The sequence below is a fragment of the Heteronotia binoei genome, chromosome 9 (assembly GCF_032191835.1).
Source record: "Heteronotia binoei isolate CCM8104 ecotype False Entrance Well chromosome 9, APGP_CSIRO_Hbin_v1, whole genome shotgun sequence".
NCBI classification, from domain to species: domain Eukaryota; kingdom Metazoa; phylum Chordata; class Lepidosauria; order Squamata; family Gekkonidae; genus Heteronotia; species Heteronotia binoei.
The window spans coordinates 41,057,356-41,075,419 of record NC_083231.1 but is presented as its reverse complement, the minus strand read 5'-3'; positions in this window follow the sequence as shown (position 1 = coordinate 41,075,419).

The following is an 18,064-nucleotide window of genomic DNA, read 5'->3' as shown; positions in this document are numbered from 1 at the left end:
TCATACTGCAAGGTATAATCTTAATGGGGGGAAAATTGGGATGTTTTTCCATTCTCCATTATGGCTATGGTAATCATTATAGTGAATGGACCCATAGGATTAGGGTTAGGTTTACAGTTCGGGACACACTTATGTTTGGGTTAAAACTGGGGTTTGGTTTAGGTTTGGGTAAGAAGTATTTTTCATACCATACTCTTGATGGGGAAAATTTTTGGATGTTTTTCCATTCTTCATCAGGCCTCAGATTCAGTGGGAGCTCACAGGAGAGCAGCTCCTGAACCTTTCTGAGAGTTCCACCTCCTCCTCTTGAGAGTTCCACCTCCTTGTCCATTGAATAGTATGTGCAGCTGCATAACACTCCCTGGATGAGCTCCACCACCTATTTTTCAACAAAATGACCCCTGGATAAGACTATGCTTAGGATGGCATTGTAAGTTGTGAAGATACGTTTAGTTTATGTCCCTGTACTTTTCATGGTTGTTAATGAAACTCTCTAATCTTCATTGGCTCTTCTTCTAGCTCTTCACTGAATCCAGTCACCAGCACATCAGATCAAAATGAATCTCTTTTTTCCCCATTCAGCTTCTCTTTCCGCCTCCTACTAAATGAATTAGCCACATATTGATGTTACAGGCTTTGAGTCTTTCAGTATAATGCTTTATAGTACAGAAGCTGGTAGGTTGAACAGCCTGGGGAGCACCAGCTGATCTCAGAGACCATTCCTGCCCCCCCAAAGAACCTTTACCCCTCCCTTACACATACAGCCCTGGGGACAGTGAAAGTCTGCAGTCTTCATTCAGTCAAACATATGTGAAATGATATATTGAATAATAAAGTAAAATGTGTATTCAAAATTGTATTTCCAGGCAAAATGCTGAAAAAAATCTGAAGATAAGAGCAGAAAGGCACAGAAATAGAATTCCTGTGTACAGAAAATGGGATATATGATGGGCATGAGGCTGATATGATCCTGAAACATAACCAACAAAGACTCTGCAAAGGAAGGCAGTGAAAAACCACCTCTGCTTACCATTTGCCTTCAAAGCCCCTTGCTGGGGTTGCCCTAAACCAGTTGCAACCTGTCAGCCCTTACATATGCATTATGCTGTTTATTTGATGGGCTGCTAAAGCTGTCTTTTGCCTGGAATTTAGTAGTGACTATTTGCTAGGATAGGTTCCACTACTAGTGTTTTGCTTCATTATTCTGACTGTGTGGGTCAAAAGAACTATCAGGAGTTCAGAACTAAGGGTGGGTCAATGTATCTGTTGTTCACAGTGATGCTGCCCAGACTGAAGAAAGGAAGCAGATCTCAGACTTTATTATCGAACATGATGCTGGTTTTGTCCTCTGGTGTAAACTGGTCCTGTGTTCACATTTATTTTTGTCTGATATGATAAATCTACTTCACTTCTCCAGAGGAAGATGAGACAGTAGGATCCTTCAATTGTGACCAGATACAAGCATCACTGAAAAGACCTTCTACCATTCTTCAGGGCCTGTGAAATGGAGCTTTTCTGGCAAGCGTTTGGCTGAAAAATGAAAGAAAAGCCCTAGGGTAACAAAAGACTCAAATACTTAACAACAATCTAAAGTATTTGACATCTGTAATTAAGAACAATATGTAAAGTAACAAAGCTTCTAGGATGCTGAGTCTAGGAGTAGAAGAATCAAATTTAAATCCAAAGGAAGACAATAGATGTCCTGACAGCCAGAATATCCCCTCCTCCCCCCCCCCCCGAATGTATTTCAGACATGGGGACATTGCTCCAAGATGTGTGTGAGCTGAAGATTAAGGCTACTCAAAACTGGATATTATCGATCACCGGTATAGCTCTGCTTCCTTAAAGTGGCTAAGTCTGAAGTGGCTAAAGAATACTGTTGGCTGAGCCACACTTTTGGACTGGCTTGATATCTATTTGTTAAGAGTAATTTGCATTTGTACTGAGTTACTGCACTGTGTCACACTGCTTGTTGTATTACTTTGTTGTTTGTAGAATTTTCCTTGTTATAGTGGACTTTGTTACTTTACATATTGTTTAATTACAGATATCAAATACTTTAGAGTGTACCTTTAAGACCAACTTAGTTTTATTCAGAACGTAAGCTTTTGTGTGCTCTCTAAGCACACTTCATCAGATTCCTCGTCTGATGAGGTGTGCTTAAGAGCACACAAAAGCTTATGTTCTGAATAAAACTAAGTTGGTCTTAAAGGTGCAATCGACTCCTATTTTGTTCTACTACTTCAGACCAACACAGCTACTTGGATCTATCTACTTTAGAGTGTTGTTAAGTATTCAAGTCTTTTGTTACCCTGGGACTTTTCTTTCATTTTATAGCCATATAATTACCCCAGGTCTCTTTTGCCTTTGGCTGAGGCAGAGGATGTCCAGTTAAAAAAATGGCCACCCCTGCTGAAATTACCACTCCTATGTGGCCCAGATTATACAGACCTCAGAGTCCATCAGTGCCAGTTTGGAGATTGTGCATGTAAAAGGTGGTGCAACCTGTTTTTTAAATTATCCTGTTTTAATATCTTGTAATTATAAATTTGTATATGCTGAATGCCCTAAATATTTGCTGTGATCTGCCCTGAGCCCACTTGTGGTGAAAGCAGAATATAAATTTGAAAAATAAATAAATATATATATAAAATAAAGCCCCCTTCCTACTTACTAGCTGCCATAAGTGAGGCAAGAAGATGAAGAAGATACAACAGCCAGCCAACTTTCTATTATGCCTAGATTTTAACAATTGTGATTCACAAAAAACACCCCTATTGTCTGGGGACTTTCAGACAATAGCCCTCCTTAATCCTAAAAGCAATGTAAGATCAAAAGGTTCTAGACCCGCTTTTCTCTGCATTTTTTTTGGGGGGGGGGCGACATCAAAAAGGCAGCAAGGTGAAGAGGGCAATTGTCAGAGTTTGGAGAGTTATCACCACAAGTGTGCACCATGCCCAAGTGTGGACTTCAGCAACTACTCAGCAAAGCCAGCTGACTGATGCAGGCCCTAGATGCTTCAGAACCCTAGCAGACGTAGGTATAAAAACATAAGAAGAGTCATGCTGGAGTAGAATGGTGATTCACAACATGATTGTTGCAAAATATATTGTTAGTAGTTTTAATGACCAGGGAAAGGATTACTCACCTTGGAAAAGTGGTTTTGAGTTTAATTTATTCTGGCCCTAAATGATAACAATTATTTAGTATAATTTGCTGTACATCTTGGTATTACTTCCACACCATTTCCCTTTGATTTGTTCCTTGAACTTGTTTCAGGTTCAGCAGTCAGTGCTGGTTTGGAGGTTTTGGACACCTGTTGAAATGCTGTGAAGTATAAGATATTAAATTGGTTGTAAATTGAACTCTTTCATACTTTAGCAGTCATTGGGGTTAGAAAGAGTTCTGCCATGAAATATTTAAGAAACACCCTAGTTTAACCCAAGTGGCATATGGAGGAATTATATTAATTCTTAAGACTATTTTAACATCAAAGGTAGTGCTGGTGTAAAAGATTGTCATTAACTGCCGAATTACAATAAGTGTCTGGATGGTGCACTTAAAACACATTTCAGCGGAGTGAAATAATTTAAAATCCAATGTGTGATCTGGAATTGCATGTCAATTACCACGTAGTCTATGGCATTAAAAATGTATGCAACTGGAGGCTTTAATTATATGAAATATCTCAGTGTTAGCAACATGTCACTCTTTTTTAAAGAAGAAGACTTGGTTCTTTTAAAAATCAAATTCAACATGAAAAGACGGTATATATCAAGATATAGGGGAAAAAGTAGGAATGTTGTGATAAGAAAGAGAGAAACTATTGGTTGAAATGTCAGTTTAGCAAATGCAATTGGCTTATATTGAATAAAGACCATTGGTCTCTCCAGTTTCATTTATTCTGATTGGCTACAGTTCATTAAGTCTTCATATAGAGGTCCTTTTCAACATGCTGCTCAAGATTCTTTAGCTGGACATGCTAGAGATCAACGTATAAGGCATATGTAAGCTGTGATATGGCAGCCTCCACTGGGTTCCTCCTGCTCCTTTCTTGATGTCAGGACCAGCTCTACTTTCCATGTCCCATCAGGACAGGATCTTTAGCCATCTCTTTGACAAAGGCCACAGAGCCAGCAGAGGAGCAGGACCAAGCCTACTTTCATCATGTTAACTGGAATAGAATAGGCTGTAATGGGGGAAGCCTTAGCTTACCTGATGTCTGGCTGTCAGATCATTAATCATGAACTCCCAGAGAACAATCGTTGTGCCTTTAACCACAAAAATGAACCCATCATATCAACATTTGTTAAACAAAATTTATCTTGCCTTGTTGTCTGATAATCACATTGTTTGAATTACTCACCAAGCCATACAAATCTGATTTCTCCCAACACAACCTCTTCCCACTTAGATAATTCCATTTTTGACCTAACTTGAAAGATTTTCCAGGACCCTGAACAACCCACTCCTCCACCTTTATCTATCCCACACATTCTCCTTCCTCTTTCCAATCCTGGAAATAAAATAATAATTTGTTTTTGAACTTTGGTGCCTGACTCATCGCTAAGGCTGGAAAAGTAAAACTTTGATAAGTTCTAAATCACCCATGTTTGTGCAGCTACTTCTCCCAGTCTTTGGTGGCAGCATGTGAATTTTGGCTGTTTCCCTTTTGGATGTTGCTGTCCAGATGCTGGAAGCTCTTCAGTCTCAGCGTTTAAACCCTTACTTGGAGTTCAATACTTGGTATTGTTTTGACGGTTTGAATTAGGGTAAAACAGAGCAGCAGATTTCAGCCCACAAAACATTACATTTTTGCCTCTCCTCTCCTTCAGCAGCCTGAAATACCCTCTGATCTTGTTCCTGTGAGAAGAGGACCCTTAAAAACCCTTCCAATCCTGTTCCTGGGGAAAAGTAACCCTTAGACCCATAAGATTTCAGGGGAAATTTTAAGCTGCTACATAAGAGAGAAACGAGGAAAGCTGAACTTGAGCCTGTGAAAAGTCCTTGAGCCTGTGAAAAATGGTCTGATAGATCCAACAAAACACTTTTACTTGACTCCCCTTCTCTGTGCATGAAGTATGTAGGGAGCAGTATCTGTGAAGCAACTTTTACACAGGTTTTTTCATTACATCAGTGAAATCATTACTTGAATGGTTGTGCTGTTATAGTTAAAATTGCCTGATGCTCACCATGGGAACCACGTTACTGGTTTCTCCTGAAAATTTCCCATCACATTGTGAATAATCAGATTCTTCTATATTAATAGTTGAAAATGCTGATATGCTTCTTGCTGACTATGCAATTCAATCAGTCAAGGATCTCCAAGCCAGTGTAATAATAACATAACATTTATAGGCAGATTAAACTAGATGGTGATGTCATTTTTGGGAATCAGAGTAAGTAGCACCCCATTCATCTGGAGGGCTTTCCATCTTTACATGGAGCCATTCAGTGAGGTCAGGGAACACTGCCCTCACTCTGAATGTGTATCAGACAAGGAGTGCTGCAAACACTTTTATCCTGTTTATGGATTCTTAAAAATATACTTTTTCATAGGCCGTTTTCCCACTTAGCGTTTGCTCCCCTTATTCCCCGGCGCAATTATCTCCGGATCACTTTTTTCGGTTTCCCACTAGTGACTCTTTGCGGAGTCGCCCTCCCTGAAGCGCCGGCTCAAATCGTTTTCCCACCGGCGTTTTCCCAGTGGCATCGACTGGAGTCGATGCCCTGTCAATCATTTTTTTTAAACGTCATTCTAGTTGCGTAATTACGTAACAACGTAACAACGCGACAACGTGATAGAGAATCCCCTTTTTCGCGGGCAAACCATCACGTGACGGCTCTGTTTTAATACTGGCCGCAGCGGCGTCCTCCACACTGCCTCGTATCGTCAGAAGCATTCACAATGGAGAATCCTGATGACGAGACTATGGCGCTGCTTTATTCAGCAGTGGATATTCTGATTTTGTGTATCTACGCCGCGCGCCAAGTGCTCCGCACCGGAGAAAAACTCCTCGCTCATGGACTTGGATCACCGAAATCTCTGGCCGCCTCTAGGAAGTCTGACGCCCGGCTTCGGCTGATTAGAGGTGGCAGTCGCCGCCAGCAACGTAGATGGCACTACCTTGCCGGTATCCGGTTCGCGCCCAGGTATTGGGTGTTCCCCCGTGAACTCGGCTGGTGGGAGAACTTTGTGCTTGTGTACTGGGGCGACGAGCAATGGCTGGATAACTTCCGGATGACCAGAGGGACCTTTATGGAGATTTATGCCGCTTTGAAGGACAAGCTGGAAAGGCAAACCACAAGGATGAGGTCTCCGGTCCACCCTGAGAAGCGGCTCGCGGTAGCGCTGTGGTACCTCGCTACCGGAAGCGCCTATCGGGAAGTCGGCACGCAGTTCGGGATCGGCGTTACCACCGTCCATGGGATTGTGATGGAGATCTGCGAAGCCATCGAGAAACGTTTGTTCTCAAAGGTCGTGTGCCTCGGTGACGACATCGGAACGGTGTGTATTTTTTTTTCTTTTCCCTAGTTTTGCGTTATAACGTAACATCGATATATCTGACCCTGATGTGATTCTCTATTGCTAATACAGTGGAAGTTGAAATATCCCTGATCCATTGTACTCCATTTCTCTACAGATTATGGATGGCTTCGGTAAGCTCGGTATGCCGCATACGGTGGCTGCTGTGGATGGATCGCACATCCCGATACGGGCGCCTGGGGGCAAATCGGAGGAGTTCTGCAACCGGAAGATGTTCTGCTCCATGATCCTCCAAGGCACGGTTGATCACACAGGACGCTTCGTGGATGCAGAGTTCGGCCACAGCGGAAAGACCAACGATGCCTTTGTTCTCGCGAACAGCCATCTCTGCTCTGGCAATGATGCAGGGCTCTGGGTTCCGGGGAACCCCACGGTGACTTTGGGAAATGTAACCATACCTGCGCTTGTATTGGGCGACGGAGCGTACCCCCTTAGACCGTGGCTGATGACCCCGTACAGGACACCCGTCGGGCCCGTGCAGAAGCACTTTAACAAGAAACACGCCAGGGCCAGGAACGTGGTGGAGCGTGCTTTCGGGAGGCTTAAGGCTCGCTGGCGTGTCCTGCTAACGCGAATGAACGCGCAGTACCGGAGTATTTTCTCCATCGTGACCGCATCTGTGACTCTGCACAATATTTGTGAGGGAAAGGGACATGCGGTCAACCTGGACATTCCAGATAAGGAGATAACACTCCTCCCAGACCAAGAAGAACCAGACTTCAGGGTTATAAACAGGAGGCAGTTAGAGAGTGGGAGGACTGTGCGGGATGCTGTCGCAGAATATATTTATCAAAGGAGATGATTCTTCGGCTTTCCGTCCCCCATGCCTCTCGCTGCCGCTGCCCTTGAATGAAAGACTGCTTTTCCGGTGCTGCGAAGTTACGCTGTTTCAACCGTTCTATGTATAATCGCCTTAACGTTATACCTGCGTTTGTTTATACTGCTTCCCGTTTCAGCGAATAAAGCTTTGGGCATTATAAACTGCATAGTGTTCATTTACTTTGGTTGCGGTTGGGGGGGGGCAATATTTCGGTGCACCGGTGGTCCTACACGTGCTCCTGGGCTGGCTCTGTTTTTGCCTTGCCGATCATAAAATGCCTTCCCCATGATTGGATGGATGAATTTTGATTTTGCACTTTCTGGCAGCGACCCCTTCCTTCTTTATTACTGCTTTATGGCAGTACAGTACAATTTCCCCACCCACCCTCACCCTTCTTGTTTCTGATATGCCTTACTGGTGGAATGTGTGCCATGGGGAGGCACCAGGTCTGTGCACAGACTACCACCCACACCCACCCATCCCAGTTCTGATAAGCCTTGCTGGTGTAAAACCATTCTTATCAGGAACTATTTGGATACTAAATAAATAAATCACTTAAAATGTTCTATGGCTTTTTTGTGCTTTGTTTATATTTTCATTATTATTGTTTGTATTTTAATTTGCTATTGAACAATATAGCTACTGGGAAAGTTTTTTATAAATATTTTAAATCAAATAAAATTTGAAGTTGTATTTATTTATTTACATTATACTTATATCCTGCCCATTCCATACAGACTCGAGGCAGCTAACAGCATAACATAGACAGTAAACAGACAATATTAAAAGAGTTGAACAATCAGATACACAACAATGGTGCTACTTCAGGCAGATCATATAATATCTTCTTTCTCACACGCACAGATCATGGGCAGTTTGTAATAAAAGCGCTATTGATCCAGGTGTGGTTGCAGCCCTCCCCTATTAGATGTAATATGAAATCCTACAACCATAAAGGAGAAGGCTCAAGAAATTTACATTTTCTTATGCTATTGCTAAAGCTAAGAAAAAAGCTGTAATGCATGGTGTTTCTGCGGATCCCCCCACCATCCACCCTCCCCTGTTATGATATTACTGGTCCAATAAGTGGCACTGCAGATTCCAGTGCATTTCTCACAGCTGCTGTGTGCTTTCATTCACATGAGTCTAATTACTTTTTTCTTTTCTATATCCAACCGCAGTCGACAACCGTCCACGAGGCGCGGTAGAGCAGCCAGGCCCACCCCTGGTGGAAGAGGATGATGAGGGTCCTCAGCTGGTTGGCCTGAGGGAACAAGGTGCATTGCCTGACAAAGCAGGGGTGGGGGTGCTGGGAGGGGTGGGGGTGTTGGGGAATAGAGTTTCATTCTCTTAAATGTGTTGTTTGTTCAAATAAATTATTGTTACTGTTGAAACCTTAAGGTGTCGTTTTCCTTTACCTAGACACTGAACAGGGAGAAGTGCAAACATAACTTTAATAAAAGTGCGTAAACATCAGAGGAACAAAGCAATAGCTAGGAGCACACTGCCTGTGCAGGCATAAACAATGAAATAACATCATAAATGACAACATGCACAGCATGTGAACAATGAAATAACATCATATAAACAGGTATAACCAATGAAAAAACATCATGAATAACAACATGCACAACATGTAAACAATGCCTGCAACTCACACCTTCCCTTGATGGGCATTGGTTCTGGTACCCATGAAGGGGACATTGCTGGAAAACAGCAACATAAGAAGCATCTGTCATAGACAGCAGTGCACGTTAGGGGCAGCCTAACAATAATCCAATGGAGTTATCATCAGATGTTCCAAAGGGAGTGCTTTTAGGGCTCAAAATACACCCTCTGCTTCCCTGTGCAGGATCGTTTCTTGCCCCTACGTGAGGCCGCAACACTGCCACTGGAGCAGGGTGCAGGAGCCAGGACGCTCTGACTTTCAGGCACAGACGGTAGGGTCTGAGTATCAGGCACAGACGTGGGGTTGTGACTCTCAGGCACAGAGAGGAGTGGCTGACTCTCAGGCATAGATTCCTCTGCCAAAACTGGGTACTCCATATCTGACGGCAGAGTGCCCCGATTATAGCTGCAGTCACAATCCAGGTGCAGCTGCCTACGTGTGACGGATGGTGTAGATGCTGCATATGGTGGGGATGTTGCAGTGGCTGGTATCTCGCCCACCCTTCCGTGTGCCCGACCTTCCCTAAAAATTTGGGCAATGCTGCCTAGCATATCAACAGCTGCCTTCATAACATCCACAGTCTCCCTTGTGGCCTTTTCAAAAGCCTTTACCAAAGCCTCCCTGTTTTGTGTATCACGCTCCCCCTGCACTGAGAACCTGCGTTCTTCAGCTTCAAGCATACGGTCAAACCGCTCCATTGTGTCTTCATGATCCTGACGGCTTTGAATCATCATCTCCTTAGCCACATTATTAAGCAAGGCAACCCTTCGCTGACGTTGAGCTTCGTTCTGCGCACTCTCTTCCTTTCTTTGCTGTGCTGATGACACCGGCAGATGATCTCCTGAAGCATCTGAAAGAAGAAGGATGGAAGGAGTACATTACCTGGAGAACTCTGGCAGTGCACCCATTGTTTCAGCTATGTTACAAGCTGCACTACTGTGCTGCAGGCATTGGCACCGCTGCTGCAGTTTACGCAGAAATCCCCGAAACATACCTCCTTCCTCTGTTTCCTGCTCCGAGAGGACAGCATCCCCAGATTCTCCAGTTTGAATACTGCACCCTTCTCCCTCATCAAAGCAACCTGAAATTGATACAACACTCATTCCTTAACGTGCAAGGTGCTGAAAAGCCCTGCCTACCGTAAAGTTCTTCACTATAACATGTGTTCAGGAGCAGCATCGGTGTCAGCAATTGTAAGCTGGGCAGTAATTCCGAGTCCCACTGAAAGCTTTCACATTCAACATAAGACTAATCAGAGGCACTTACCCCCCCGCAAGGACTCCTCTGCTGGTTGTTGAGCACTAAATTCCTGGCTCTGTTCCTGCTCCTGCGACGCATCGCTTGTGGTCACGATGCTTGAGCCTATAGGAATGCAGGAAAATCAGCAGTGTTAACGCAGAAGGCAGAGAAGTTTTGCGAGTCTAATAAGTGCACAGTACAGTGAGGCAAGCATCCACGTCTCCCTTCATCTAGGGGAAGTTCCATTAAGGTTTCCCCCATGCCTCCCAATCACCGGCGAACCCACAGCGACCCACATATATACTGAGGAATCCTCTGCGTGGGTTTCCTTAGGGGCGAGAACGGAACCCCATACACATAAAAGTACAGGGCTCAGGGGCACTGCATCGCCTTGATACTCACCTGGAGGTGACACAGTGGTGTGCGTGCGGAGATCATCGGCGTTGATTGTTTGGAGGTCAGCGGAAACGATGTTATCTGATCCCAGAAGCGGTAAGTTTTCCTTGTTTGCCTTGTAATACTTCGCCGTCCAGCTTCTCCTCATGTCGGGGGGACGCGCGGACTTATCATCCTTAAGGATGCGGTGCAGCACATCAAAGTGAGCGCAGTAAAATGGGGATACTCCAGTCTTTGCATTGTGGCTAACGCATCTCCTGTAGTCCGCGCGCAAGCCCTTGGTCTTCGTTCGGCACTCAAGCGCCGACCTCTTGTGTCCCATGGCATGCATGGCCTTAGATATAGCCTCGTAGACATAGGTGTTTTTGCGGTTAGAGGCCAGCGCATTCTGGATCTTATCCTCAACCCAAATGGACAACAAGGCTTCTGTTTCTGCCTCCCGCCAAGAAACTCCACGAGCCCCCATTGCCCTGCCGCTGGACGCCATTGCACGGAGCTGCTGTGCGGTGGAGGCAGTAAGCTGATCAATGCCGGCCAGCCAAATCTGTCCCTTCTTCCTCCCAGTGTCCTGTTCGGCTCATACAAGCTGTGACGATAGCTGCCACTCGCCTCATGACTGGCCACTAGCATTTGCAGCCTCCAAGCATTGGCTAATTAACAGTGATGTGGGCGATTCCCTGATCCTCATTCAGCGGTCGCAATTCTCGCGAGACCCTCGCCACAACACCCATGAATTTCTCGCGAGACCAAACATGCTATCAACCATAATGTATCGACCATAATGTATAATGTATACTGGAGAAGGGGGGGGGGAACTATTCCAGGAGGGTTTTTTTTTTCCCTTGTTAATTTCGAAATATCGCTACTACGCAAAACTGTTAAGCTTAAAAAAAAAAAAAGGTCGCGCCGGCACTCCGGGGAAGCGCCGCGGAAGGGTGATGATTGGCCAAGAGGGTGGATGGGGTGGAAGGACGGAAAGGGAGAGGGTGACGCCCACAAAGCAGTCGATCCGGCGTGGATGGATTTCCCACAGCAAACTCCGCTGAGTGGTTCTGGAGTAGATACTTCCACCCAGTAATACTACATATTTCTTATCATTATGCCTGTGTTTACTTAGGCTGCTTCCCGTTACAGCGAATAAAGTTTTGAGCATTATAAACTGCACTGCGTTCATTTACTTTGGTGGTGGTTGTGGGGGGGGGTAATTTTTTGGTGCACCAGGGGTTTCTGACACGTGTTTCTGGCCTGGGTCTGTTTTTGCCTTGTCAATCAGGATATGCCTTCCACATGATTGGATAAATCAAATCAGAAAGGGGAGGCTGCTATTTCGCAACATCGAAAGAGCGTTAGTTCGAAATGGCAGCCAGGGGAAGGAGAGGGACGTTCTGGCAGCGGGAGGAGGTGCTGGCTATGCTCGATATTGTTGAGAGGAGCGGGCACGCTGCCGAAGTGATGTCGAGCACCCACCTCAACACAAGCCACATCTATGCGGCGATAGCCCGGAGGCTGCAGCGGAGGGGGTTTGACCGGACTGCCGCGCAGTGCCGGTCAAAAATCAAACGCCTCCGCTGCAGCTTCATGGCTAGCCTTGAAGCTTGGGGCGGTATCCCCAGGGCGTCAGGCAGGACGCCGTACCATGACGCCATGGTGCGTCTTTGGGAGTTGGCGGGGCGGCCCCGTTGGGAGGACCGTCATCATGATTGTGAGTAACACCACACACACACACAACACAAAAACGCCACACACACCCCTCCCTTCTTTATTACTGCCTTATTACTGTAATGTAATGGCCATGGGTGACCACAGAAACCTCCTTAATTGGATCCAACAGCCAAACCTTCCTATGCTCTGCTGAGCATTCCTGGTGGAATGGGGGGGGGGGCATGGGTGATCACAGAAACCTCCTTAATTGGATCCAACAGCCAAACCTTCCTATGCTCTGCTGAGCATTCCTGGTGGAATGGGGGGGGGCATGGGTGACCACAGAAACCTCCTTAATTGGATCCAACAGCCAAACCTTCCTATGCTCTGCTGAGCATTCCTGGTGGAATGGGGGGGGGCCATGGGTGACCACAGAAACCTCCTTAATTGGATCCAACAGCCAAACCTTCCTATGCTCTGCTGAGCATTCCTGGTGGAATGGGGGGGGGGCATGGGTGACCACAGAAACCTCCTTAATTGGATCCAACAGCCAAACCTTCCTATGCTCTGCTGAGCATTCCTGGTGGAATGGGGGGGGGGCATGGGTGACCACAGAAATCTCCTTAATTGGATCCAACAGCCAAACCTTCCTATGCTCTGCTGAGCATTCCTGGTGGAATGGGGGGGGGCATGGGTGATCACAGAAACCTCCTTAATTGGATCCAACACCCCGCCCCCACCCCATTCTATTTCCTGATGTGCCGTCCTGATCCAGTACATATTACCTGCAGGTTACAGTGCATTTTTCACATATGATGTGTGCTTTCATTCACACCACTTGCATGTATGAGTTTCATTGTTTGGTTTTTTTCTAGTTGACACCTGTCCACGAGGCACGGCGGAGCGGCCAGGCCCACCATCGGAGGGAGAGGAGGAGCAGGGTGCGGAGGAGCAAGAAGGTACATTACCTGACAAAGCGGCCGCCTCTTGGTTACTGCGCAGTAAACGCATTAATAAGCCATGTGCGCAGGGGGTTCAAGATAATAACATAATGATTACTTTTGCAAATCTTAGGCGGTGTGAGCCCAGCAGCCCAGCAGGCCGGAGGCGCTGAGGAGGCGGGAGGCGCTGAGGAGGCGGGAGGCGCTGAGGAGGCAGGTGAGTTCGCTGAGCTGAGCCGCAGATAGAAATCAATAGGCATGGCATGCAAGTTTCTAATAAATATGATGTTGCAGCCCTTGTTAGCCGCCCTGTCAGATGAGTACAGGAGTGCACTAACTACCTGTCTCTAGGGCCACGAGGCGAGGCAGAGCGGCCAGGCTCACCCTTGGGGGGAGAGGAGGATGAGCAGCAGGGTACTGAGGAGCAAGAAGGTACATTACCTGACAAAGCAGCCACCTCTGGGTTACTGCACATTAGAGGCATTAAAAAGCGATGTGCGCAGGGCGTTCAGAAAAAAAAATTAATGATTAAAATGATTAAAGGAGGGCGGTGATCCGGCCAGAGAGGCAGGTGGGTTTGCTGAGCTGCCTCTCAGGGCACTGCGAACTAATGTTGCTATACAATGGACACATGCCTATACAATGCACACATGCTATGTGTGCATTGTATGTGCTATACAATGCACACATGCCTATAATTTTCTAATGTGCATGCATGGTGTGCTTGCATTTCAGTGGTGGAGGAGCCGGTGCAGCAAGCACAGGACACCATTGCCCGTCTCGAGGCCCTGATGCGCCGGATCGAGGCCATCGAGCGGCGCCCATCAGCGCCGGAAATGGAGGCCCTCAGCCAACGGGTCGAGGCCCTCGAACGGCGCCCATCAGCGCCGGAAATGGAGGCCCTCATCCAACGGGTCGAGGCCCTCGAGCGGCGCCCAGCACCGGAGGCACCGCTGGAGGCCATTGCCCGGCTGGAGGCCCTCTGCCGCTCAGCGTGTGAGTGCTCACTATTTTGCATGATGGGTGGTTCTTGTGAGTGATTGACTGCTGTGCGTACATTACTGAGGGCGTTGCACTTACTTGCTTCTTTTCTAAATTCCAGTGAGCGCCTTCACACGCCGGATTGACGCCCTGGAGCGGCATGTCCGGAGGCAGGAGCGGCCCAGGGGTGGGGGGTTGGAGGAATAAAGTTGTATATATGTTTAAAGGTGTATATATGTTTGTCAGTTGTAATAAATTATTGTTAATGTTGAAACCTGAAGATATCGTTTTTCTTTACCTAAACACCGATCTGGGACCTTTGCAAAACATAACTTTATTAAAAGTGCGTTAACCGGACAAGAACACAACATCAGCTGTACACAGCTGCTGCGTAATAATCGCTAAGGTAGGAACAGCCTGCCCGTGCAGGTATAAGCACTGAGATAACATCATCAATAACAACATGCACAACATGTAATCAATGAAATAACATCATCTTGCCCCTACGGGAAGCCGCCACACTGCCACTTGAGCAGGGTGCAGGAGACAGCAGGCTCTGCCAAAACCGGGCAAGCTATATCTGAAGGCAGTGGCCCATGAGTTTCGCTGCAGTCACAGTTTAGGTGAAGCTGCCAATTTATTTATAAATTGGTTTCCCAATTTATTTTGGGTGGGGAGAAGCTGATATCTCGGCTTGTGAAGGGTTCAAATGCTTTACATTCAGACTTTATTAGGGATCTTCTTGAAAGACAGGTGGCCTCCCTGATTAAAGCAAAAGTCACTTATGTGTGGAAAAAGGACTTGGCAAGTGAAGCAACTATAGCAAGTGCAGAAAAAGAATTCGGGGGAAGGGAGGAAGAAAAAGCCTTATCCAAAACCCACTATGCCTTATTTCGTACTGAGCCCTATGGTTCCAAGCTAATAGAATTTTAAAAAACACGATATTTCATTTCTAAAGGACATCCGTGCAGTTCAAAAAATCAGGACTTCTGACACATTCTGAGGATTTCCGCCACAAACACACTTTTTAGGTTTCCACCCTGATCTGGGTAGCTCAGGCTAGCCTGATGTTCCATCTCAGAAGCTAAGCAGGGGTCAGCCCTAGTTAGTGTTTGGATGGGAGACCAGCAAGGAATACCAGGGTGGTGACACAGGCAGGCAAGGGGAAACTACCTATGAATGGCTCTTGCCTTGAAAACCCTAATGGGTCACCATTTCAGCAGTCGAATCAGCTGCCTAGGGAGGTGGTGAACTCCCTCACACTAGTAGTCTTTAGCACCTGACAAACACTTATCTTAGGCCGGAGGTGACAAAGTCATTTGGAATGAGGGCTGGATCTGACACAAATATCACTTCGTCAGGCCAGGCCATTGTGCCATAAAATACCAGAGATACTAGAGGAGCCCCGTGGCACAAAGTGGTAAAGCTGTAGTACTGCAGTCCAAGCTCTCTGATCACGACCTGAGTTCAATCCCGGCAGAAGCTATGTGTGACAGATGGTGGAGATGCTGCATATGGTGGAGATGTTGCAGTGGCTGGTGCCTCACCCACCCTTCCCTGTGCCCGACCTTCCCTAAAAATTTGGGCAATGCTGCCTAGCATATCAACAGATGCCCTCATAACATCCACAGTCTACCTTGTGGCCTGTTCGAAATTCTTTACCAAGCCTGTGTCACGCTCTCCCTGCAAAGTGAACCTGCGTTCTTCAGAAGCTAGCATTCGGTCAAAGCACTCCATCGCATCTTCATGGTCCAGACGGCTTTCCAGGTCCTCCCCTCTGGATAAAGCACCCTTCTTCCTCCTCAAAGTCACCTGGAATTGAAATTGACACCACACTCATTCCTCTCCATGGTTAGTGCTGCAAAGCCCATGCTTACCTTAAAAATCTGTGCTATAACATGTCTTCAGGAGCAGTTCTGCTCATACATGAAGCAGGAAACGCAGGGTCAATGGCTCAGCAATTGTAAGCTGGGCAATGCATCTAAGTTCCACTGAAAGCTTTCACATTCCACATAAGACTTATCAGAAGCACTGCAGGCCGCACTTACCCCGAAATGACTCCTCGCCTGGATGTCCATCAGTAAAAACCTGGCTGTGTTCCTGTTCCTGCAACGCACTGCTTGGGTTCACGCCGCTTGAACCTATAGCAATGCAGAGAAATCAACAGTACCACGCAAGCGGGGGGGGGGGGGGAGGGAGGCAGAAGGCGGAGGAGTGTCGCGGGTATAATAAGTGCCAAACACCAACGTCTCCCTTCATCTAGGGGCGGTTTCATTAAGGTTTTCCCCATGGCCCCCTATCACCGGCCAACCACTTACGTTTTGTAGTTTCGTTAGTACGAAGTATCGCTATTGCGATAAAAGATAAAAGTCAAGCTTCTCTTAAACGGACCTGCTGTGCGGTGGCGGGAGTAAGATGCTCAATGGCGGCCAGCAATATCTGTCCCTTCTTCCTCCCAGTGTTCTGTTCGGCTCCTGCAAATTGTGACGACAGCTGCTTCTCGCCTCATGATTGGCCACTAGCATCGGCAGCATGATGTGGGCGATTCCCTGATTCTAGCTCCGCAGCTGCAATTCTCGCGAGACCCAACACCCTCAACTATAATGTATCGTCCGCAATTCTCGCGAGACCCTCGCCATAGCACCCATCAGAGTCTCGCAAACCTAACACCCTACCAATAATAATGCATATTATCAATAATCACGTATCCCCCGAAATGTGTTATTTGTAACGCAACTACGAAGTAACGAAACATCACCCGTAATGACCCTTCGGTTTAGTGAAGTAAAAAAAAAAAAAAAAAACATTAATGCATCCACCGTTGAAATGGTGTAACAGCGGAGAGACAGCGCAACATTGCAAAAAAAACTGCAATTGAGGCTATTCCGGGAGGGGTTGTTATTTCGAAATATCGCTATTACGCAAAACTGAGATGCTTTAAAAAAAAAAAATGGTCGCGCCGGCACTTCGGGGAAGCGCCGCGAAAGGGTGATGATTGGCCAAGAGGGTGGATGGGGTGGGAGGACGGAAAAGGGGGAGGGTGACGCCCACAAAGCAGTCGATCCGGCGTGGATGGATTTCCCACAGCAAACTCCGCTGAGTGGATCCGGAGTGGATCCGGAGGTTTTCGGAAACTCCGGCAACATGCTGGAAAACATACTCCGGCGTAAAATCCCTGTAGCGCCGGAGCAAACCGCAGCGCCGGAGCAACATGTGCGAAATCCAAGAGAAGATCCGGAGGTAAATGGGGCGCTACGACGGAGCAAACGCTAGTGCGAAAACGGCCATAGCTGGCAAAAACCATTGACAAAAGTACCCCACCTTATTTCACCTCAGCTCTTGTAAGCAGGTTATTTGCTGCTCCTTTTCACTTGACTTCTTATGTTCATAAATAAAAGAAAGGTCTTTTATGAGCAGAATTCCTAGCTTGCTTAGGGATATAGCTGATGCAACTTTTTTGTTTGTTTTTTATTTGCATAGGCAATTTTACATCATTTGTACATACACACAATTTAAATAGATAAGCACAATTCAGCATAAGGAAAAAAAACAGATGTAAACATAAAACTTAACAGGTTTATTTCTTATAACTGAGAAACAAAATCAAAATGGGGACAACCAAAGTTAATCAGGACAATTATGTAATTTTGTGCCTAGCCTAAGGTCTCTGTGTTATGAACTTCTTATTTTTGCAGAAGTTAGTGCAAGAATGATATATTATGACTAAGAGATTCAAAATATTTTTAAAGATATGGCATACTACATGGGCAATTATTTTTCCTTTTTTGTTTGTTTGTTATTACTGCATTCTTTCTTGACTTTCAACAATG